Genomic DNA, 26,132 nt, shown 5'->3' on the forward strand with positions numbered 1-26,132 from the left:
TAACCTAGGACAGCGCCACACAAACAGCCAGTTTGATATTTCCGCGTCACCCACGCAACTCGCACCGCTCGCATTTATTCGCTCACGGAGGACACCGGGTCAGTGCGACCTATTAAACACTGCTGAAGAGCTAATAGCAGAGAGGATAGCTGATTTCTGATCTACGTTTCCACCGCAGGCTGGAGATTAAACGTGCATGTGTGGTCTGAACAGAAGTGCAAACTGATCGGGTAGGCACGGGGCTATGTCAATACGTCACGCTTTACAGCGTTAGTCAGTGCCAAACAAGTAGGTTCTCAAAACAATGTCTCGTTTCTAAAAAGAGGAACTTCAAACGAAGCTTCTCGCCTGCACATCATGACGGTAAGCTCCTTTTGAAAATACATACAGATACATCAACATTTATGCAAATTGAGGTCATCTATGTTATTAAGCAGGACGAGATGGGCCCATCCCCCGTCCAAGGAGTCCTACCGAAATGTCTATAGATCAAGCCAACGAAAAAGTTGGGACCCGCAGTGCTCAGGCACTTGAAGAACGGGTCGTTCCCAGTATCACATCATAACAGTAAATTTGCCCTATCCGAAACGTTGGATTTTAACTTTACAACTTGGACAAATCATCGGCGGAGAAGAACGTGTCGTTAACTTGAAATTGTTCTAGAAGAAGCACTTGAAATTACTGAGCCATGCGCGATTTGTTGTAACGCGGATCGCATCGTATATTCGGTAGCTCAGTTGCCAAATCTGTATTATTTCTGATTTTCGTTATCAAGCACTGCACACTCACGTAGTACGTCACGTGACGCCCAGTCCTACCCTCGCTTATTTCCGGTTTCTCTAGCCACAAGGTTAGATGCGGTTGGAGCAAGAGGAACGTACTGTGTCGTGCGTCTTCTGTTTTCAATAACGAGACTTCTGTTTACGACGTAAGCAGGGTTTTAGCCTGTCAGAAGCCGTCTTTTCAATCGATCAGGTATGATGATTTGTTTATTATTGTTGACAAGTTTTCCGGACTTGGTTACGAGTGTGTAATACCGACTGGCAATATTGCAAGTCCACTTTGTATTCTGTTAAATGCAGGGATGGGCTACTTCAAGCGGCAGCTTATTTGCTTTTGTCTTTTACTGATACACATAAGGTCGTTTTGTATAAGCACGAATGTAGAAACATCCTCTTTAATGCCCCCATTCAATATTCCGAGTTTCTACTCGTTTGGATGAATGCTGCCTTGTCAGATTTATTTCTTTCTGTTAAGTTGTTCCAAATAACCTTGGTTTGTTATGAGTCATGCCTAATGGCTCGAAGTGGCCTATCTCCCCCTCTCGACGTTCTTTGGAGCCGGGCAAAGAACGTCAGAAGGAGGGAGCTTGAAGACAGAAAGGTCTGATTTTTGCGTTTGTTTTACGTAACTAATCGTAAACCCGACTGGAGCACAAGCCTTGGGGGTGGGGTTCATTGATTGGTGTTTGTATGTTCTTTATTTAAATATGTTTTTCTTTACATACATTTTAGTATTTATTTTGTATTTTGGGGTCACCCCCAGCGATAATCCTGTGACCGTACGACATCCCGGCCTCTGGAATTATTTCAATCTTTTCCGATCTCATGTTGGTGCATGACGATTCAGATCATGTGTAAGTTAGTCTTTTGAAGTCCTGAATAATTGTTTACGTAAGCTGGCCTTGTAATCCTGGGGTCTCGGGTTCGATTCCCGGCGGTGCCCGAATTTATAACTTGTGTTGGGCAAGGCCGTGGTCTAGGCAACACGGAGTTTTCCTCCGTGGCATTCCAACAATTACTCCATTCACACACAGAAGAAGGCAATGGCAAACCACTTCTGGATCATCTGCCAAGAACGTATATGAACAGGTCCCAGTCCGAGAAAAGGATGGAAGGATCCTGTTCATATGGACCTGTCGTCACACAGAACACTAAATAATAAATAAATAGTAGCTTCTGAGCTTGTCCTGTGTTTGATATTTTTCAAAAATTAGGCCTGAGTTATCGTAAATGTGTCCTCACGTTGTCACTTAGTTTCTGTGGATTATTTGAAAAATTTTCAAACGCCACCTAAAAGTTCTGCCATTTGCATGTGTTTGCATTTTAAACATGAAAAGTTTTTTTTATATAAAATTTGAAGATATCTACACAATGTTTCATTATATCAAACAGAAAATAACTAAAATAATAAATCGTGCGTCTTAACTTAATGTAAATTACTCTCCAAAATGGACGGGAACTGAATTTTCCAGTCGCACAATGCACTATTAGAAGAAAATAGATTTGAAATGCTGTAATAAATATAGAAAATTCTAATTAAAATTGTTTGGTAAATTTTTGATAGAGTTGACAGAGTATTCATGATTGACTTTGCTGTAATATAAAGAATATAAAATTGATTATATCCATGGTTTAATTGAAATTGATGAAATAAATAATCTTATCTTGAAGAAATAAAAATTATGAAGATGGCTGATGTTTGTGTAGAAATTCTTGATGTACAGTGTTCGTATTAAGCACAACAAAGGAAAATAAAATTCCGAGTAATATCTTGCTTCTTAGAACAGTATTAAAGTTTGTTTTAGCTTCGGTAACATTTCTACTATTGTATCCGCACTGAAACCAGGATTCCAGATCCTCTTATTTTCAGCCTGTTTTCTCCTTTTGTATGAATAATTGCAAAAGGCATCCAAGCAACAAAGGAAATCAGAATTGTGATTTAAGAGTCCTTAACGATGTATGATTTGAGGTTTTCGCGGCGGTGAGTATGAAGATTTCTGTCTTCTGGGTTATTGAGAGTCCAGTTTGCAAAAGGAGGAACAGATGAGTTTATAATATTAAAATATGCTTAGGAGATAATGTCATTTAACTTTGATCTAACGCGCTAAATATACTGTGCAGACGTTGAGAAGTTATTAGTTTACTTTATATAATATTAAACTATCACTTTTGGATGTAATTATTTAAGTCTGTTTCCTTGTTCGGAGTACAAAATGCGTACAATGAGGAGTATTTATTGCCTTAAAGGTACATCAGGTGATAAATACAAAGAAAGTACTTGCATTCTTCAGTTAGAATTCAGTCTCCATGTTCTTCGTCCGACAGTCAAATTCTTTGAATCCCATTATAATTGTTACAACACTGGCATTCTCTCTTCCGACTGATCGCCGGTGCCAGTTGGCTCGCCTGTGCACTCGTACCAGTAGCAGAAATTCCTTACTCCAAGCACAAGGGAGCTCTGTCAGCTGCTATCAGACAGACGTCTCCACTTCACTGCACTGCGTTTATTATTAAACCCTCTCATCTCATTCGAATTCAAACATCGTGGACAGGCAACAGTATGCCACGTGGCTGCACCAGCGAGCACACTTCTTCCACCAAATTAGTTATCTAATCGTATGGCGGATCATATGAGTCGGAATAGCTAAGCCATTATTGTGACTAACTACAGGCTGGACGACTGGGGTTCGAACCCCGACGAGGGCAGAGGATTTTTCGTCTAGCCTCTGCGCCCGTACCTGCTCTGGGGCCCACCCAGCCTCCTATCCGGTGGTAAATCGCGGCCGGGGCGTGATGCTGACCACTCACCCCCATCTAATAGTTAAAGGTTAAGAATGAGTAGGAGCTATACCACTCTCCCGCCAAGCGCCAACTTGGCGTGTAGCGGGACTGCTTTACTTTGTTATATTCAACCTGGGGTACGCGTACCCCCGGGGTTACGCGAAGAGATCTTAGGGGGTACGTGAAATTTAAATATATATATTATTTTATGATAAACATTGAATAATCAGGGCCAGATTTAGGGTTAGCCACAGGAGAACCGGGCGTGAGGACATTCGATTTGGGAGATTATGTACTATGTATTACTTGAATTATACACCAACAACTTTGGGGGTACAAAGTTCAAGAGAAATTATATCTGGGGGTACGCGAAAAAAAGGTTGAATACCACTATTATAGACGATCCGACAAAGAAGTCATTAGCCACTCGAGTAGTCAAGAACTCACCCGCTTGTCTTGGAACACCAAGGTTCAATATTTATGAACCCGCCACTGGTACCTAATCCAAGAAAAGTAATTGTAGTCCACAGCTTAATAATATTATTTAATGATTCGTGTTAATATTATCACCCAATCTACATCTAGGTGTTACAAGTGGCCTTCTCTGTTTTGGGATTTTTGACGAAAATTTTCTAATGTTTCCAATGTGTGCTACATGTTTCACCAATCTTATCCTTCTTGCTTTGACCACCAGGACATGCGTGAACCTTCTGTTCACGCAAATTTTTCCAGCCCTCGTAACGCAAGATGTCTTCAGTCCGCTTGTAGCCTGTGGAACATTTGTACATATTACGAGCATTTTATAAATTGGAATATGATGGCAAGGTAAATTCTGTACCTGTTCGCTTGCCCGAAATTTCTAAACGCAGTCTGATAAAATTCCGTAACGCAGAATCTATATTAAACATTATCCGGGAGCACCTCTTAGTCCGCATTGTTCCACAATAAAATTAAACTCAAATATTACTTCGTCTTATGTTCGTAAAATGTATCGTCGTACAAGATATACATGGAATTAAAGTTTGTAAATATTGTTTGGTGTAGTTGAAGTTTCTACAACAGCGCTGTGCTTGAGGGGTGAAGGGAAGTCACATGATATTCGGTCTTGTGGTCGAAACCATGAATCTGGGTCCTCCGGGACACGAAGCAGGAGTACGTATTGCTAGGCCGCGACTCTCGGGCTTAAATTTAATGAAAATCTTTTCTAATTCGTGTTTAGGCTAAATAATTAAACGGAAAGAAGAAATTATTATTCTGTGCAGTGCAGTATTTTAATACCGAACAGCTAGTCCAATCAAAATAATCTCATTCTTGGTCAAAGGCCCACATCATCAGGGACTCACGTGTCTTGCCCTGTCAACGGTCACCAGAAGAATCACCTTCCGGCATTTTGCGATTTCATTTCACAATTATTATCTTAATAACGTTTTCTTGCCGACTGCTGTTGAATCCGCACGATAAAAAAAAATTCTTTCTTGTGAAGATTCGTTTACGAAATCCTCTAGACATTTTTTCGATTTGGATATTATAATCTTATTATATAAGCATTAGCACCATCACTATTGTCAATGTCGATATTATCTCACTGAATACGAAGGATATCAGATGTTAATTTTTGTTTACACTATTTTTAAAAATTTCCACATTGGATTTCCCCAGTTCTCAGCAGAAAGTCACGAGTGACCTATTCTTCAAAGCCGACCTCATATCGTGAACCAAAAACTCAAGCTAATAACAAGCAGAAATCATTATCGAAAGACAGCGTGCGTTCTCAAACGAACACTTGATTAATAGAGCATGAACTGAGGAGGATGTTATTATTATTTAGTGTTCTGTCTGCCGACAGGTCCATATGAACAGGATCCTTCCATCCTTTTCTCGGACTGGGACCTGTTCATATACGTTCTTGGCAGATGATCCAGAAGTGGTTTGCCATTGCCTTCTTCTGTGTGTGAATGGAGTAATTGTTGGGATGCCACGGAGAAACCGGGGAAGCCCCCGGAGGAAAACTCCGTGTTGCCTAGACCACGACCTTGCCCAGCACAAGTTATAAATTCGGGCACCGCCGGGAATCGAACCCGAGACCCCAGGATTACAAGGCCAGCGTTCTAACCGCTGGACCACCTCATCTTATTATTATTTAGTGTTCTGTCTGACGACAGGTCCATATGAACAGGATCCTTCCATCCTTTTCTCGGACTGGGACCTGTTCATATACGTTCTTGGCAGATGATCCAGAAGTGGTTTGCCATTGCCTTCTTCTGTGTGTGAATGGAGTAATTGTTGGGATGCCACGGAGAAACCGGGGAAGCCCCCGGAGGAAAACTCCGTGTTGCCTAGACCACGACCTTGCCCAGCACAAGTTATAAATTCGGGCACCGCCGGGAATCGAACCCGAGACCCCAGGATTACAAGGCCAGCGTTCTAACCGCTGGACCACCTCATCTTATTATTATTTAGTGTTCTGTCTGACGACAGGTCCATATGAACAGGATCCTTCCATCCTTTTCTCGGACTGGGACCTGTTCATATACGTTCTTGGCAGATGATCCAGAAGTGGTTTGCCATTGCCTTCTTCTGTGTGTGAATGGAGTAATTGTTGGGATGCCACGGAGAAACCGGGGAAGCCCCCGGAGGAAAACTCCGTGTTGCCTAGACCACGGCCTTGCCCAGCACAAGTTATAAATTCGGGCACCGCCGGGAATCGAACCCGAGACCCCAGGATTACAAGGCCAGCGTTCTAACCGCTGGACCACCTCATCTTATTATTATTTAGTGTTCTGTCTGACGACAGGTCCATATGAACAGGATCCTTCCATCCTTTTCTCGGACTGGGACCTGTTCATATACGTTCTTGGCAGATGATCCAGAAGTGGTTTGCCATTGCCTTCTTCTGTGTGTGAATGGAGTAATTGTTGGGATGCCACGGAGAAACCGGGGAAGCCCCCGGAGGAAAACTCCGTGTTGCCTAGACCACGGCCTTGCCCAGCACAAGTTATAAATTCGGGCACCGCCGGGAATCGAACCCGGGACCCCAGGATTACAAGGCCAGCGTTCTAACCGCTAGACCACCTCATCTTATTATTATTTTGTGTTCTGTGTGACGACAGGTCCATATGAACAGGATCCTTCCATCCTTTTCTCTTCTCGGACTGGGACCTGTTCATATACGTTCTTGGCAGATGATCCAGAAGTGGTTTGCCATTGCCTTTTTCTGTGTGTGAATGGAGTAATTGTTGGGATGCCACGGAGGAAAACTCCGTGTTGCCTAGACCACGGCCTTGCCCAGCACAAGTTATAAATTCGGGCACCGCCGGGAATCGAACCCGGGACCCCAGGATTACAAGGCCAGCGTTCTAACCGCTATCTGTAGGTGTCTTAAATTTGTCGTAAGCTGAAAATTCAGGGACACGTAATATGTAGACACTTTTATAGGAGAGACTAATGTTCACATGACCAATATTTTTTGCAAGACGAATTCCAGGTAAATATTATACATCATTCATGTGACATATGTGTTCAAATTAGAACTGCCCTGAACATGGCAACAAATTCCACAACGAAGTACCACAACTCATAAATAAAACTCGGAGGAAATGTACCGTTGTAGAATTTTAACTCCTAACGGACTGTTTACTTGATGAAGTTCCTGTCTCTTACTGTAGAAATAAATGAACAAAGAACTTTGAATATTGTAAATATGAATTGACAAGATAAAGTATGGTAGTTGACACAATATAACGATTTTGAACATAAATTTCAATAACGCAGAACGAAAATTTTGGCGGTACTTGTAGATGAGGTGAACAATATTAAAATGGGGCATAAAGAAGTTCGTGAGGGTGTGAACTACGCTCAGAGTGGAGTCTACTGGCAAAGTTACGCGAACATAGTAATGAACATTTGGGAACCCTGAAGGCGGTAAATATCTTGAGCAGTCATGCGGCTATTAACTTCTAAATACGACGTGGGTGTAGAAGTCAGAATAATTTAATTAACGTAACCTAACATAATTTTTATATACAGTAATTGATGTTCAGTGTAATAACACTATTGTTAATGAATTTATGTCGGGAAAATATAAACGCTGTCCTAATTAGTGACAGTCAATTAACTGTAAGGTCTTTAGACCCTCAGTAGAAATGAAGAGTTCTGTTCCGAACAGATACTTTTGCCTTTCTTGAAATTGTCATCATGTAAATCAGATCATTTTTCACGTTTATTTATATCAGTTAAATTAATTAAATGCGCGTGCCAAAGGTAGGTTCTGGTGTCACTTGAATTTTAGCGTAAAAAGGAGGGTAATTAATTACTAAATCTGCTTAATCGAAGTGTTACAACGTACGAGTAGCAGTACGGTCTCTATAAACCCTGAAGCACAGACTTTGTCTCCGTTCAAATGCTAGCGTGAAAATTTTGAACGCGTTTAATTTCACACTTATTTCCGAACTAGGTTTATTAGCGGAAGTTGCAGAACACGAGATTTAATTAAATTTTCCCAGGTCAAAAAGTGAAATATAATTTCAGGTCTACTTGAGATGCCCAGATGTTTTCTCGGCCTGATTTACTACACTATGTTGTAATGCCCCTGAAGGAAAGAGCGATTCGAATATTGCAAACCGAACAGTCAGTAGCTTAAAGGGTCTAGGCTACGGTCTGGACGAACGGAGTTCGATATCCGGCAGAGATACTTTTTCTTCGCCGCAAATTCCAGACCGTTCAACCTCCTATCCCGTGGGTACCGATGTCTAGTGCTTGGGAGCAAATCAGCTGGGACTATGAGTCAATCACTCACCTCCATTTAAGGTCAATTTTAAAACGCTTACAGCAGACCTACGCCCCCTTGCTTAGTTAACATCCGGGGATAAATTTCCCTCACGATTGCACAGATGCTCACTGAAGCACAAAGCGTACTTGTCTGCTTAGCATCTGTCATCTGTGGTACTACACACAGTGAAACAAAGCAGAACCGGTTAGATGAAATGCATCATTAGCCAGCTTCATCCAGCCAAGCGTTATGTCGGCTACCATCTGGCTGGAGTTGGTTAACGACGCATTTTGACTCGTCATGTCGTGACATTTTCGGTGTATGGAGTATCGATACCTCGAGCCGGATTCGAGTCCAAGCTCCTTTTAACGTAGCGGTTAAGACCGGAACGTTAGACAGTGTGATGGGCGCTGAAAATGGTGCTTTGTGACAAGTTTCTTAAAATAAATTGCAAAATAACAAATATTTTCCCCTCATTGTCAAACGGCACGACACTGAATAAATGTTGTTATAAAGTTCAGTTGTGCTTTCGAAGACTTGAAAGCAAATAATGAATAGGAGAAACAAGGAAGCCGTGAGTATAAAGTAGCCTGGCATTCTGAGGAAGGGACTCAGGTGGAAAGGAGAATATTTATTATTTATTTATTTTCTTCTACAAATTATTGAAGCAGGTTTGTTAACTATTTCGGTACTTAGCCTCAAAATTGATCGTCGGTAATCAACTGAATGACCCACACTGACGTATTTGTCAAATATAACGTTTCAGAGGTGTTTATATCACACAAGGAGAACACGGGCGTTTCGAAAGTGCGTTATTTACCGATGCAAGTTGTAAATATTTAACTTGCACACACACACACGAAACGTCAGCATCTACCTACAAGTACTCATGGTTTTACTGTCCAGAACAGCATCATCGTCACATGACACATATGTCAATATTGCAGACAATTAATTGAAAGGAAGCCATCTTTTTCATAATTTTACAGAATCAAATCGCCCATTCTTGTCAACGAGGATTGCAGTGTTGACACACTGAAACAGCTTTTCTTAATTTTGTGATCTCCGTAACCGAAAATATATGGCAGTAGTTGAACTTAATATTTCTATTATACCTGCATTTTCTTTGTGAAACATACATAATGAGTTAATCGTAAGTCGAATGTTAACTAAGTACTGTGGTATCGAACTTTATCAAATACTCGTAAGCATTTCTTGTTTCATACCTTTGAATGTTACTCAATTCTAAAATGCAGTTTCGTTGCAAAGGAGTTCATTGCAGTGTAAAATATCCTGCAAAATATAAATAACATAGATAACATAACAAATATATTAAAATAAAAATAACTGCAGATTTAAACCAATAAAAAGAAATTGTTACGAATTAATAGAAACACGTGCTAATTTTCGGGAGATTCGTTTGAATATCTTCTCTCGCTCTCCTTTATATGTTATGGGCCTTACGTAACAAAATACTTTCATTTTGTGGTGGGTCGGTCACTGAAACGGATTAGTCAGTCATTACAAAGTAAAGTGCCTTTATAAAACAGCTACTAACTTGAATAGAATAGTAAATCATTTATTTGTTTTGATGGGTTGTTAAAATAATCAGAGAAACGCAGTTTACTTCAACACCTCTGTCATGATCAGTTAAACAAGAAGGAACTTACCTTCTTCATCAAAACCTTTTTACATTTACCAACGCGTTTATTTAAATGACATTAATTGAAAGAAACTTATGTACAAAATAAATGTCATATTCGAATTCAATGAGGAACTTAGTACCGCGCGACGGACGTTTGTCGATTTGATACGAACTGACGTTGAACTGCTTTAATTTGTTGGTGGACAGAAAGGAGAAAACGCAGAATAACTGGGGTATAAACGAAAATGAAGGACGAACACAGGCAAAGAAGTCCACCATCAGTCGAGAAATAAGTTTCAACAAATTGTGTCGTTGAGACTAAGCGATTCGAGCCAAAAAATGTTTTCTTCTGTGCTTAACCACCTCTGTGTAAGGTTCTCGCACACAAAAATCAGTCACCGTGGGCAAAATTACACCTGCATTTTAAATTAATTCAGGCGGCATATATGGCAGGATAATATTAAAATAGTTCTTATAAAGCGAGGTGTTATGATATGGGTAGTATTCATATGTCTTTGGTTACAGTCAATCGTTGGGCTGTTGTGAGCATGCTAATGAACTTTTGGAAATTTTCTTATTAACTGAGCGACCATTAGCTTTTTAATGATTACTGAATATTTTGCATTAAAGCGAGAAATTTAATGCATAAGTGTAATTGCCTTTATGGCGTGTGTGGCCTCGTAATTACTTGCAGAAGCCTTGTAAGTTCAGTTCGTCGTCAGTTTGCTCGTGGATCAGGTAACCTATTGAAACAGAATGAAGCTCTGAATATATTGATTAAGAGGTCACACGTGCTGGTAATTTGTCCTCCAGCCTGGGATTTTGCGGGAGCTTTACAATAACTCACAACAAAACAAAAGTCAGTAGCAAAGCCTGAACAGAAGACGTAATTCGGCAGAACTAGTCGTAGATGGAAGGATGGATGGTGACAAACAGGATGTGGGCTGATGCGACTCAGGATGGGGTCCAGCGCTGTACAGTTTTAAGCATTGCACAAAACTCCTGATTTTCTTAATGGGATGAGAATTTTTTGAGTCACTCAGCGGATGTTTGTTTCGTCTGCAGTTGTTCTCGGAAACTCTTAAAGTATTAGCGTAGGAACAAAAGGCAGGGAGATTGGAAGCTTTTCAAAAATCGATGCATGCTTTAATGAAAATGCAAGTCGGAGAGACAAAGGGGGGTCATACAATGAAGACGTTGAAGCTTTGGAACTCTATGTCCTGTTTGTAACTTGTAATTTGAAGAATTCTGTCTTCTGGGTTGTTGCGTTGTGTAGTCTGGTCGATGTTAACCAACGTTTCGGAGGTCATACTGCCTCCGTCATCAGGGCGATGAGTATGAAGATTACTGTCTTCTGGGTTGTTGCGCTGTGTAGTCTGGTCGATGTTAACAGACGTTTCAGAGGTCATACTGCCTCCGTCATCAGGGCGATGAGTATGAAGATTTCTGTCTTCTGGGTTGTTGCGCTGTGTAGTCCGGTCGATGTTAACCAAAGTTTCAGAGGTCATACTGCCTCCATCATCAGGGTGATTAGTATGAAGATTTCTGTCTTCTGGCTTATTGCGCTGTGTAGCCTAGTCGATGTTTACCTACGTTTCGGAGGTCATACTGCCTCCGTCATCAGGGCGATGAGTATGAAGAATTCTGTCTTCTGGGTTGTTGCGCTGTATAGTCTGGTCGATGTTTACCAACGTTTCAGAAGCCATACTGCCTCCGTCATCAGGGCGATTCTTAGTATGAAGATTTCTGTCTTCTGGGTTGTTGCGCTGTGTAGTCCGGTCGATGTTAACCGACGTTTCGGAGGTTATACTGCCTCCGTCATCAGGGCGATGAGTATGAAGATTTCTGTCTTCTGGGTTGTTGCGCTGTGTAGTCTGGTCGATGTTTACCTACGTTTCAGAGGTCATACTGCCTCCTTCATCAGGGCGATGAGTATGAAGATTTCTGTCTTCTGGGTTGTTGCGCTGTGTAGTCTAGTCGATGTTTACCAACGTTTCAGAGGTCATACTGCCTCCGTCATCAGGGCGATCGCCATGATGACTGAGGCACAACAACCCAGAAGACAGAAATTTTCATACTCACCGCTGTGAAAACCTCAAATCTTACAACTTGTAATGTAGTTCAATATTTTCTTGTTCCCCATGAACTGGAAATTTTATATCCACTAACAAATACATTTAGACTGTTCACACACTGTTTTCGTTAGACTCGGTTGAAGCTACAGATGATAATTAATAAGAAAACAGCCAAGTCTGCAGAGCGAAGAAATCTGTAATTGTCCGCACAATCACGTGCCTTGACCCCTTTAAGAATATTATTCTAACCCAGACATTTTCAACGCAGAGAAACACGTGCACGAATATTTTAAATTAATCACATTAAAGAAGACGTACTTTTTAACTGGATTTTGTTCAGCTTGAAAATTTTCGTTTTGAAGGTAGTTTACAGAATAAAAGTAGTAAAAATCGAATATTAATTGACTAGTGAAATAGATTATTGTGTGACACTTAGTCAACTGATATGAAGTGACTGAATGGTTATTAGACTATTTAATGATTAGTTATCAACTGTTGAGTGTGTGTATGCTTCGTCAATGATTAAATGCGTATTACATTATTTTACGATGCTGTATCACCTGCATCAATTGAATATATTTTCTAGCTGATCATTCATCGACCATCTTGTAATTCGACGCTAGTCTGAAACACTGAGAAGACGTTGTATAAAAATAAAATTGTTTTGGTGTAGGTAAGTGGTAGAATTAACGACCACTCTCTGTTGATTGTGTTCGTGAATTTAAGTTCAGTAACACCACGAGATTAAGAAGGAAGAAAGCAGTACAGGTTGTTTAGAAATGAAATCAACAGGAAGTGCAAAGCACCAAAAGAGAAATGACTGAGAAAGGAGTGTGTAGAAGTTGAAAAAGAAATGCTTTTAAGTAAGATTGATGTAGTATACAGGGAGATCAAACAGAATTTCGGAAAAATGAAAAGTAAGTGTGTTAACGTCAGAAGTGGGGATGGAAAACCACTGTTAAGCACAGAAGAAAGAGCAGATGGATGGAAAGAATACATTGAAGGCCTGTATCAGGGGGAAACATTGTCCAAGTGTGATTGAGGAAGTGATGGAGGTTGATATGGAGGAAATAGGGGATCCAGCACACGATATGAATTTGACAGAGCTCTGAAAGACTTAGGCTCAAACGAGGCAGTGGGAGTAGATGAGATACCTTCAGAATTATTGCAATCTATGGGGGATGAAAGAACTAGAAGGTTATTCAATCTGGTGCCCAAAATCTATGAGTCCGGAGAAATACCATCAGACTTCCAAAAGAGCATTAACTTCGCACTACTCAAGAAAGCGAGAGCAGACAAATGTGAGAACTACCACACAATTAGCTTCATATCTCACGCATCAAAATTATTAACTAGAATAATATACAGAAGAATAGAAAGGAAAGTTGAAGAGGCAATAGATGAGGATCAGTTTGGTTTTAGAAAAAGTATGGGTACTCGAGAGGCAATTCTGACCTTACGTTTAATAACAGAAGGGCGGATTAAGAAAAAATAAAGATACAATTATGGTATTTGTAGACTTGGTGAAGGCTTTAGACAACGTAAAGTGGAATAAGATGTTTGAAATCTTGAGTAAGATAGGGCTGAAGTATAAAGATAGACGAGTTATTTACAATATACAGTGTGTCCGTAAAATAATGGTGGGGTAACAAACAGTCACAGTTTTGGAACAGAGTACGATAGAGACATGAAATAAACGTCAAAATAAAGATAAGATCTCCACGTTTTCGATATGTAAACAGGTTCTAGTGCAAGTGCATTCGTGCTGTGTTATAAGGTCAATAGATCATGATGGGGAATTTTTAGACAAGTTTATGTTCAGTGATGAGGCCACGTTTCATGTTTCGGGACGAGTCCATCTGCATAATGTTAAAATATGGGATAATGAACCTCCATGTGGCATTATGGAACATGAACGTGATAGCCCAAAAGTTAATGTGAGGTGCACAATTGGGCGAGACAGAGTAATTGGCCCCTTCTTTTTTCTGAACAAACTGTGACGGGAAAGAAGTTCCTGGATACGTTAGAAGGGTATGCAGTGCCCCAAATACCGGAGAAGTTCATTCTCCAGTTAGATGGAGCACCTCCACATTCGTGCGGGATTACCTAAACCAAACATTTCCTCAGCGATGGGTCGGACGAGGAGGGTGGATAGCCTGGTTTCCACGCTCTCCAGATCTTACCCTTATGGATTTTTATTTGTGGGGTTATGTGAAGCAACAAGTGTTCTCTGTCCAAATAACAAATTTGGACCATTTCAAAGAACGGATCACTGAAACTGTTTCATCTATTACACCGGATGTGCTCGGTTGTGTATGGCAAGAGCTCGGATATTGTCTTGATGTATGCAGGGCAACTAAAGGAGCGCATATCGAAATCTACTGAACAGGTAAGATTCGTGGAGAGTTTCTCTTTATTTTGACGTTTATTTCATGTTTCTATCTTGCTCTGTTCCAAAACTATGACTGTTTGTTACCCCACCATTATTTTACGGACACACTGTATATAAGCATCAGGTGGCCAAAATAAAGCGGAGAATAGGAATAAAAGAGAAGTCTACTGATGTCAAACATTGACCTGAAATTAAGAAAGATTTTTCTGAAGTTATATGTTTGGAGCACAGCGCTATACGGAAGCGAAACATGGTCAGTAGGAAAGGCAGAAAGAAGGAGGGTAGAAGCATTTGAAATGTTGAAAATTAAGTGGACTGATAAAGTACGAAATGAGCTGATCTTTGACAGGATAGGCGAAGGAAGAAATCTATGGGAAAATCTTACGAGAAGAAGAGATGGGATGGCTGGACACATTCCGAGGCACCCAGGATTGGTTAATTTGGTAATGGAAGGGGAAAATTATAAGGGGAGACAATGATTGGAATATGTGACGCAGATTTTTTAGGATGTGGGTTGCAAAAAATGTGGAAATGAAGAGATTGGCGCAAGAGAGGCGAAAATGGAGGACCGCATCAAACCAGTCAAAAGACTGATGACAAACAAACAATAAAAACTGAGAAAAAGAACTAAAAGATGAAAGCAGGAGGTCCAAGGCCGGTTCGCTGCCATTCATGATTCAGACGCCTTTTGTCTGTCGCGGTTTGTCAGTAGACCGGCAATTACGTCTTTACGTTTGTGACAACTTAATGACAGTGGTTACGCGGTCTTATACTGAGATTAAGAATGCGTGGTGAGTTAACTCCCTTATATATATAATATTTATAATAATCGGCATTAATTTGTGAGTACGTCGACTAATACACATTTTCCTTGGACAAGTTGGCATGCGTAATATATATTTCTATAACTTTCAAACGTTTAACGCTCATAAAAGCAAAGTTTACATTGCTAACAACATGGACGATCAGAGTGAAGAACAGAATACATCCTTTTGTTGTTAAAACGTGGGCTACCGCGTCTACTGATCTTTGTTGGAATAAATGTATGATAAAATAGTCCCATTAAGAGTAATAAAAAGGCAGACACAATTACTTCTAATGCTGGGACTTGATTTTGTGAGAATAATCTTCCTAGCCATCTGTTATTTGTAATAATATAATAAAGTCGAGCGCTAGGAAGCTACAACCAAAGTCCTTTGCTGGTTATTGTTCTGTAAGTTCCAATTTCCCAGACATTTTACAAAGACCGTTCACGTGGAATTATTAAATTTTAGATATTATTATTTTCCAAGGCGAATGTCGTGCTCCAACATTTTAATGCTTACACAATAAGCTGTTCCGAATTGTATTCCAACCAATTGTATTACAAAGGTTCCAAAGCGGAGAGGCCGCAGGATTTATTTATTTTGTGCAGATTTCGAATGGCCCAGTTGTATTTTCATTACTAAAGTTCTCTTTCAGTAACCATTGCTTTTGAATTCAGATGTTATAAAGAAACCTTGCAGAAATGGTAAGTCAGTGTAATGATGCTACAGATTTCACATGGTTTTATTTTGTCCATATACGAGGTGCGATCGGAAAGTTTCAAGACTGCGCCTATAAAAACCCGTACACTTATCTCAGGTATTAAATTCATCCATCACCCTCGACGTAGTTCCCCTGGGAGTGAACACAACGATCCCAGCGCCGCTGCCAAGCCTGGAAGCATCCCTGGAAATCTTTCTTTGTCAGCCTGTCAAGCACCATCTGCGATTATGCCTAAATCTCTTCTATCGTCTCAAATCTCCTTCCCTTCAGCTGAATTTTCATATTTGGCAAGAGGAAGAAGTCACACGGAGCTAAGGATGGTGCGGGATGACGGCCATGGTGTTTGAGGCCAAAAACTGCCGAACTTTGAGGGCGGTGTGCACTGGCGCGTTGTCATGATGCGTCGCATGTGGAGTTCTTCCTTTAGAATCAGCTGACAGGTCCCATAGCCTATCCCAACAATGTCGCACAAGTCGTTGATGGTACTACGTCGATCTTCGTGAATGGCCTGCCGAATCTTCGTAACATTTTCGGGCGTTGTGCTCGAAGATGGTCGTCCAGAACGCTCGTCATCATCGACAGAGGTTCGGCCATTTTTAAAACGTGAATGCCACACAAAAGTTTGTGCACGACCCATTGCGGACTCCCCAAATGCTTGCTTTAGCATTTCATAGGTTTCCGTAGCCGTTTTGGCGAGTCTTTGGCAAAATTTGATGCACACGCCATTCCGAAATCGCAGGAGGGTCGGTGTAATGCACTACCAAAACGCCCGTAACTAAGCAACAAATGCTAATTCGATGATGCCGGCTGGCACACTGATTCACTATGAATGTAGGCCGCACCTCCTAGCGGCAGAAGCTCGTACTACATCCGGTTCGCCCTCTATTGACACAGTCTTGAAACTTTCCGATCGCACCTCGTATTTTGATTAAATTCTAAATTTATGTGTTTTCTTGCTATAGTGTTACCATATATTGTCTGACATTTCATGATCTCAAGGCGGCGACTATGAAGATGCCTGTCTTCTGTGTTATTGAAACTTTTCGTCTGATAGAAACTTACCGACGTATTGGCCGCAGACACTTTTGCAGGTAAATTCTTACATATAGCCACGGTGGTCTAGCGGTTAGAACTCTGGCCTTGTAATCCTGGGGTCTCGGGGTCGATTCCCGGCGGTGCCCGAATTTATACCTTGTGTTGGGCAAGGCCGTGGTCTAGGCAACACGGAGTTTTCCTCCGTGGCATCCCAACAATTACTCCATTCACACACAGAAGAAGGCAATGGCAAACCACTTCTGGATCATCTGCCAAGAACGTATATGAACAGGTCCCAGTCCGAGAAAAGGATGGAAGGATCCTGTTCATATGGACCTGTCGTCAGACAGAACACTTAAAGAAATTTCTTACAAGAATAATATTGGAGCATTAAAAAGGTCCTTAAAGGAATAATTCTGCAACAGTTGAACTGGATATTGATAATGATCTTACTGAATAACGAGGGAAATGAAGTTTGGAACCCGTGACAGGATTTTGCGAACAAGACAATACAACCTCAGATTCCTCCAAAAGCCACAAATCTCTTCGCGACATTGGTGACTGTTGGACTTTCAGAAAGGAACATTGCCCGTGGATTTTGTCATAATAGAAAAAAAGTACTGTACTTGAACAAAAGCCAATAGCTCGCGGCAGATCTGATCAATTAATTTAAAGTTGATTCAACTGCACGTTGTCATTAACGAAACTAGTATTTCGAGTTATAAGTTAACTTACTCTTCAGTAGCAATACTTCGAATTCTTCGTTAATTTCACAGTGGCAGTTTTAATTTCACTGCATTGGGCATAGGCAACCACGAGAAGCTGTCGGTCAGTCCACTATGTCGAAATTTCCAGTGTCTTATGGTAACCAAAGTTTACAGTTTTATGAAAGGGACACCACAGGCCCGTATTCTGGCTCGTGCCAGTTAAATCCAATCCATACAGCATTTAAAAAACACATTCAAATTATGTTTCCATATATGCCTAGGATTTCCATACTGTGTTCCATTCTAATTTTACAAAAGAAAAATTGCCACAAGTCATTCTCATTGCGTCGAGTAGTTTTACGTCGTGAAGAAAACAGAAATTAGTGGTTTCTAAAACAGTGGACGAAGGAAGTGTCCAAGACTACGCGTCAATTTTTTACCTTTTTGTCATTTGTTTCATCTGCCTGTGCATGTTACATGACCGGCCTACCTCATTTCCCCAGATTTGTTTATCTCCTCACGATGCTAATTTCTCTTTTCTTGTTCTTTCTTAAAAGCACTTTCCTATTCTCAAACACATCCAACCCGTGTTCTTCTCTTCATGTGGGTCCCTACCTTTCATGTTGTCGGGCAGGCAGGAGTACACTGACCTAGACAAGACTTTGAGACTCGAGGTCTAAACCACCAGTTTTGAAAACTGATATTTTCATTATCAACGTCGGTTTTCGCCGTGTAAAACTGAAATATTTCCATTCTAACCTGTTAAAACAAAATGCTTAACTGTATTCACCACCTGTCGTACGTTCAGTAACCCAGTTTTTTGTCCACAAAGTGCATTTATGGGATCGTGGTTATTATTTTAAAAAGAATTAACAGTTTGATCTTTGTAATAGAAACGCGTTGGGTATTATTTAAAGTATAAATTTAATTTCTAAATATTTTTAGTCGAGTCCTGGTCTTCAAAGGTTAAACAATCTGGTTTTTAAACTCATCACTTTGATGGTTTTCTGTTTCGGAAATCATCTGCATCTATGCGCAGGAAGCAAATGATTTGTCTTTTCTTGTTCGTAATTTTGTTCTTAACGATGGCTTTTTCTCTCGGTTGTTACTCCTTTTACTCTCGTAGAAAGTACTGATCAATGGTTCAGAAGAACCTACTGTTTCAGTTATCTGGGTATTTCCCCTGATGGTGGAAAAAGTCAGTTCCTCTGAAACGTCGATCACTTTCTCCGAGACAGCTCTCTTGATCTCGTTGTGTGAAAATCCGAATTAGCACGACTCCGTTCATATTTTACGTATTTATAAAGATGACTTCCGTTACGTTACTTACGTAATTAAAGCACATTTCTTTCAGTGACGTAAGTCTAATTGTGAAATGTTCTAAACTCTTGTACCTCTCTGTTTAAGAATCGTCTCTAAAATTAATTCTAACCCCGTTATATCTCATTGTTTATATTTTATGGAAATATTCGGGACTGCTATTTTATAAATGTATGTTCCCAAAACCCGAAAGTGGTTTGTTTCAGAAGTTCACATAACCAGAACAATTAAAAATGCACAAAACTGTCGATGAAATAAATGTATAAGGATTATTTGTTGTATAAAGTTGTTCCACGACGCTCGTTGCACGAAGATACGACGTAATTTTGGGGCTTAAAAAGATCTACAAGAAGGTGTACAGGTTGGTGCTATCTGAAAATGTGTATACAGAGTTCTTCATAAATTTTCTGACGCTGGAAATTTTTTATTCAGAGAATATTTGACATTTTTCCTGATACGTTAATATACCGGTGCCGGGGTAAAGGAATATAAGTCCTAAAAGTTCAATAAACGAGAATCATTTCCAGTTAAATTCATACAAATAATATTTATTTGATTTTATTAAAAAAAATTCACAGATAGTATAAAATTGACACATTACCTTGAAGCTGTATATGGTGGTTTTGTTAAATTACACGTAATGCGAGACAATGCTGTAGAACAGACATATCCGATTACCTGACACTGGGAAATACACAAAGAGAGATTTGATGTAAACAAGCTGTGCTACAGGCACTGTATTTCATTTGTTTGCGTGTACTTTGCCGTCATCAGCAGAAATTATAGAGCTCTTCGTTGTGCAAATTTCTGTCTGTCCTCTCACTGCACTCTTCTTAGGTTTAAATATTCGGTCGAGCACAATGTTCTCAAACACCTCCAGTGGCTTGCCTTTGACGTCAGTTCCCAAGTTTCACGGCCTTAGAAATGAAGACTATGAACTGCGTAGTAACAGGTACTCCATCTCGTATTATCAGGGTATCCAAATGAAAGATAAGTAGATGGAGAAGGCATGTAGCATGCACGTAGGAAATAGTGTGCAAAAGTATTAATTGGACAAGGTAATGGGTTTTCTGGTTCCATAAAAGGTAGGAAATTTCTTAGCCAGCTGAGCGACCATTATTAACTCAAGGAATGTGTTTCATGTTTCTGTATATGTACATTATCACTTGTGTGTAGATGTGTTAGCGATGTGATGGACAAGACTGAAGAATCAGGAAGCTAAATCACAAAAGATGGACGAAGCAACGAAGACATTAAAAGCAGATTAGCACAAGCGAAAATAAAAGTCTACTAGTGTCAAACATTGACTTGGAATTAAGAAAGATTTTTCTGAAGTTATATGTTTGGAGCACAGAGCTATACGAAAGCGAAACATAGTCAGTGGGAAAGCCAGAAAGAAGGAGGGTAGAAGCATTTGAAACGTTGAAAATTAAGTGGACTGATAAAGTACGAAATGAGCTGGTCTTAGACAGGATAGGCGAAGGAAGAAATCTATGGGAAAATCTTACGAGACGAAAAGATGGGATGGCGGGACACATTCCGAGGCACCCAGGATTGGTTAATTTGGTAATGGAAGGGGAAAATTATAAGGGGAGACAAAGAATGGAATTTTTGTAAAAAAATATGTGGAAATGAAGAGACTGGCGCAAGATAGGCGAAAATGGAGGACCGCACCAAACCAGTCGGAAGACTGATGACAAACAAACAAACAACCTTAATTCTGTGTATGTTACGTATCTGCACGATTCTAACCAGAGTACCAGTTCTCAGTGGCCACTTGTTGCTCGCGGACCACAATTTGCATTGATCTCTTTCAGCGTATATCGAAATTGCGTAATAATTAATGAGAAAATAAAATTGTAATTTATTCTTCGATCAGTTAATTAAAAATGGTGTGATTAACTTATTGTCGTATGCATTGAGTTAGTTGGTAAGAACTTCTCTGTCGACATTTCGAGAATCTGTAAGAAAAGGCACGTATATGACATTAAGACCAACGTGTGGCACTAAATATCATCTCAGCTACAGCTTTTGATTTAAATTCTTCTCTGGCGCGCAGGAAATAACTCCCAGATATCTCTCTCTCGCTCTCTCACACACACACACACAAAATAAACTTTACTTATCTTGAAAAGGCAACACTTGAGACGTTTTTTGAGCGTAGAATTTCTCTTTCTCATACTACGATCCTGTCCGTCTTTTGTTCAAACTCTTTTCTCCCCGAAAAATATTTTAAACGATGCGCTCCAAATGAGCGCATAAACGCATGTAGGCTTCATATTTTCTTATTTTTGTTATAATATTTAATGTTGTTTAATTTCTCAGATTATATGGCGTCGAATGGAATGTTAGAATGATTAGTGAATATTCAAGAGGGAAGCATATGGAATAAAGCGGAATTGCCCTATTTAAGGTACTACATCGGCATTTGTCTGGAGGAACAGAGAAAAATCACGAAACGCCTCGATTTCAACGTTGAGATTTGAACTGGGAACTTCTCAAGTCCGACGCTGGTGTGCTAGTGATTTGGTCGCTGCGTTTGGTCTGTGGGTCTTCATGTAAAGTTCCCATTACTGTCCGATTTTAACCAAAATTGGGATGTGTTAACTACTCCTAAAAAACTCCCCAATATCAAGTTTAATAAAAACTATTTAAATGCCGACAGACGGACTGGCGTACGAACAAAGCGACGCGGCGAAGATAAAAAAGCACATTTTTACAGATTTCTTACTAACAGCAACAAAACGCAATTTGGTAATGTCGCCATTTTCAAAAATAAGATTAATTTACAGAGAGTTCGGAGTGTGGTGTACACTGTTCTTTACCAGTTACGCTGACCACCATGTATTAAGCACGCACGTCCTTCGGACAATCAAAGCCTGGGATAACGGATCTGAATGCAGAGCATGTATGTATGTTCGTGTCCCTTGAGTGAATCTGTTTCAAGTTCACATTAAACAAGTTTTGCATATTCTAATTACGAACTATAATACACGTTTCAATAGAGAGAATTTATGCTCCGTGGGTCTCGTAATTTCCATAATCATGAGCCTTTAACGTTTCAAATTTGGTACGCCATGAAAGTCTAAAACATTCTTCATTTGTGTTCTTATTAAAAAATCATTAGACATTACGCAACACAGCGAAAACCTTCACTTCTCACACGTTATTATCACGGGAATAAGAGTAACACGAAGATGTTTCCACTCTGACAAGTATCCATCTGTGGCTCGTGACATCGACTTGTGTTTCTAGTACGAAACTATATTTGATAGGCAATGAAACAAGTCCATAAAATGACAAATAATTATGTTTATAATTCCTCGAACATCCTTAGAAACTTTCTCCTACTTACTGAATGTAAAGCAGCGTTTATAGTATAATTTTTTCGTCCATTTACAAAATTATTAAAATCATTATGTAGTAAATAATATATATTTTCACGAAACGTCAATTAATTTTATCTTAGCGCCTTGTAGGGTCTCGTAAACATTCTGATTTGTTGCACATAAACAAACACAGAAGCAAGCAGAATATGTTCTATAACATAAATGACACGTTTGGCGATTGTGGAAAATTTAAAACAATCCAATCACTTAAAATTATTCATAGTCAGGACTTTTTCCAACGAATGTTCTTTAAAACCACGACGTTTCGGAGACTGGTTCTGTCTCCGTCTTCAGGTGAGAGGTACCTACTCTGTTGGGTCCCTTAGTCTCTATCAGTGACAGAGACTAGCAACTATAAAATTAAAAGGTAGCTAGCTTGACTTTGAACTCGATTGATTGGTTATTAAGAACGGGCTAGGTGACGGCTTCATAATTACATTCAAGTTGTTTAACGCACGCTTTTCTGTTGTTGTCTGTTCTGTTTGTTTGTTTGTTTGTTTGTTATGTGTCTGTGATTGGTTGGAAGTTCCACAAGAGGCAGTGCAGGGAAGATCGTTTGCAGTGAAAGTTACAGGGTGTTACGCGAAGCCATTCTCATACAAGTAAAGGGGTTAAATTGTAACACCCTGTGCCACTTCGCGGGAAGATTTACTTTAAATGTTCTCCCATTACAATTGGTTTATGATTCCAGTTACAAAGATTACAGTGGAGAAAATCAATAGGTTGGTTGTCTAGCAGTCAATGTAACGACGCTGTATCACCTACTGATGTTAAATATCAGCAAAAGATGAACGAGTCACGATGACTGGGTCAATACGATTATCTCGTTAAATTACTCGTGCGTAATTCGTTTGATCACTTGGCTGAACGACATGTCGAGTCGATATCAATACAGTATTTCTCGGTTAATCTTAAAGTATAAAAACAAATAATAACCGGAATTTGCTTCCATTATTTGGGACGCCATGCCGTTTAATCGGGACAGTGAGTGCTAGATGGCGTGCGTGTGGCGTGGAGGAGTCAGTGAGTCATCGCTGATTCACTCAGTAACGAACAGTGTAGCAATAAGCAGCAAGACCATTCAGAACTGCTTTGCTCACTGTGATCTTAAGCATTCAGTCTTGGAGATGCCAGGTACGACCGAAAATGACGCCATTTTGCAAGTGCAACACGTCAGAAACTGCGAAGAGTTTGCATGTATCAACAATAGTCTTCAATGTTACAATGAAAATGAAGATTATGAGGACGCAGTTGTTGAACAAATTGCAGGAAAACACCAGAAGACATCACAAGACCAGGAAAGTGATGGGGATGACACACCTGAGCTTGAGCGATGACTAACCAGGATGCCAGGACATTTGTTGCTGGATCACGACGCTACTTTGTGCAGGAAGACGATGAAGGCAATCCTATATCTGCACCAGATATTGTTTACTTGCAGTCAATGAAGAGAACACGGCAGGGTACACTCGGCAAATTCCTCCAACATCATTAATTGTTACGAACTACATACATGCGTGTTTATTGCATACGTTAAATGGAAATTGTTTTAGCTTAAATATTTTTGTCTGATCTGTACAATTTGTTCCAGAATTCGTATACAGTATTTTTGTTACTCAATAAATCATCTCAACAAACGAGAGTTTGTCTTTTGTTTTAAACATTTTTAACTTTTAACGTGGAACCTCGCATAATTGGGGCAGTCGCTTAACTGGGCCAAAGTGTTCTAGTCCCGATGTGTCCCAATTAATCGGAATCCACTGTATTCTTGTCAAGATTGAATTTACTAATCCCTTGTGTTCATGTGAGAACTGTTGCAACCAAACTAACATCTGCTCTTTGTAAGTCTTTTTATACCCACATGTACTGACATGTCGTATTTAACTTCCAGGTGTATTAACGTTGTCAAGTGCATAGCGCATATCAGTGTTCCGAAAAAATATCTTCGCCCGTGGCAGGCCCTAATTTGTTAAAGTCACATTACGGCAGACCACAACAATTTCGTCTCGCGAAAAAGGAGTACGAAACAACACGGTCGTAAATATGTTTCAACATAACATTTCTTCCGCTACAAGAATTCCGGTGTACGAAAACAAAATCGGCGCCATTTTTCCAACATCATGTGCTCACTTCGTGTCTCTATGTCACATTTTGGTAATTCTCGCATTGTTTTTCTTTAGACATAATGCTATTGCACACTTAATAGACTACAATATAGTGTGAACATAACTTTTATATGCACCGGGAAACCAAAACATTCGTGTGACTCGCTTTATTGCGTTGATCTGGAACCTAATCCGCAATATCTCCGAGATATCCCTATATAACACATGTTGAATGACATTATCGATTGTACACTTGCGTGTATCTATATGCATCAAATATTATTATTATTATGGAAGATAAGATATTGCCTTTTATAACCGCAACGTGAAAATATACAATTCCTCACAAAAATTCGCGTCGGAATTGAAAAATTTCACCGGAAAACCGATTGGGCAACAGTGCGTTAAGTCACATCGAATGGAACGAGGATTTTTGAATAATACATTGGAAAGGATGTGGAAGGAAACCCTGATTCTGCTTCAGTTAATTATAACACAAAGACAGAAATAACTTTAATTATTCGTACTTCCGATTTCTCTCCTGCTTTGTTCTGCCATGTATCCTAGTAGAAGTTTACGGACGATTCTGAGTTTATTCCGCCTTACTCATCTCCGTGATCATGGAGGCAGCAAACACACTCAAATATCGGTAAACGTCTACCAGACTACGCGGTTCGGCAACCCGCAGCCGTGAAAACCTCAAATGTCGCCGAATAAGAATTTTCTTTAAACCAGTTTTACACGTAATTCTTCATTCATGGCTCTAGTTATGGACGTCGCCTTAACACAAGTTGTGGCTCTTTGCTCTGTCTGCCACAAGTAACTTTTCCTACAAACAGATGACTTCTTGTTGTTTGCACGCCTCTTAAATCGTTCACGAGTGCACAAAAGTTTAAGTTTCCGACGCAAGTACGTTGTTATACACCAGACTTTATTGAATGTCCCCATTCCAACCTCGTGATTTAATAATTTGCTCTGCTCAGTTGTATATTCAATGATTACTTCCTTGTAAGATAACGCTTTAAATCATAGTGGTAACTGTTTAACCACGTGCTTTAATATTCAATAATTATGAATTCCTCCCTCAGAGTGAAGCCTGTTCATGGATTTCGTTTCGTTCTCAGAATAAACAGCAAGTATTTGCCTAAGCAGCGATAACCATTCGATCTTTATTTGGGAAATATCTCAATTTTACTTTCAGAAAGGATGTGCGTTTTTAAATATTACCTTGCTGAACTAAGTGTTTCAAGGGCTTAGTAATTGTACTTACAATTAAAATTAGTTAATTTGTACTTTAAAATTTGCCGATTCCTAATGATTTTAATGATATTCACATCTGTTTTCATTTTGAGTTCAGTGACTGGCAATAAGTGACTCCGTGACGGTCGACAATAAATCTACATTTCGCAATTACCCAGAGAAAAAACTGACACAGACTGAACAATAAAATATCGTGAAAGCTTAAATAATCTGCATACAAGTTAAATGCACATACGTGAATGTGTAAAAATACAGTGGAGCTAGAATCACTGATAGTCTAGCGCTGAGACTGCACGTAGGTGTTATTAGTGGGCGATAGGATATCGAACATTCTCTTGTAATAAGT

General features: G+C 39.8%; 1 long non-coding RNA gene across 2 annotated transcripts in view; it reads left to right on the top strand.

The window, feature by feature from the left end:
- The first annotated feature begins 862 nt into the window (after window positions 1-862).
- LOC147874519 (uncharacterized) overlaps window positions 863-26,132 on the top strand; it is a 50,703-nt gene continuing 25,433 nt past the window's right edge. For both annotated transcript variants that reach the window (XR_015534211.1, XR_015534210.1), the window contains exon 1: window positions 863-975. This is a non-coding gene — a long non-coding RNA (uncharacterized LOC147874519). The remainder of the gene's footprint in view (window positions 976-26,132) is intronic.

This window comes from Zootermopsis nevadensis, unplaced genomic scaffold, assembly GCF_977971745.1.
Source record: "Zootermopsis nevadensis isolate Lab colony 2312 unplaced genomic scaffold, Znev_1.0 Znev_ptg000008l, whole genome shotgun sequence".
In the NCBI taxonomy this organism is placed as follows: domain Eukaryota; kingdom Metazoa; phylum Arthropoda; class Insecta; order Blattodea; family Termopsidae; genus Zootermopsis; species Zootermopsis nevadensis.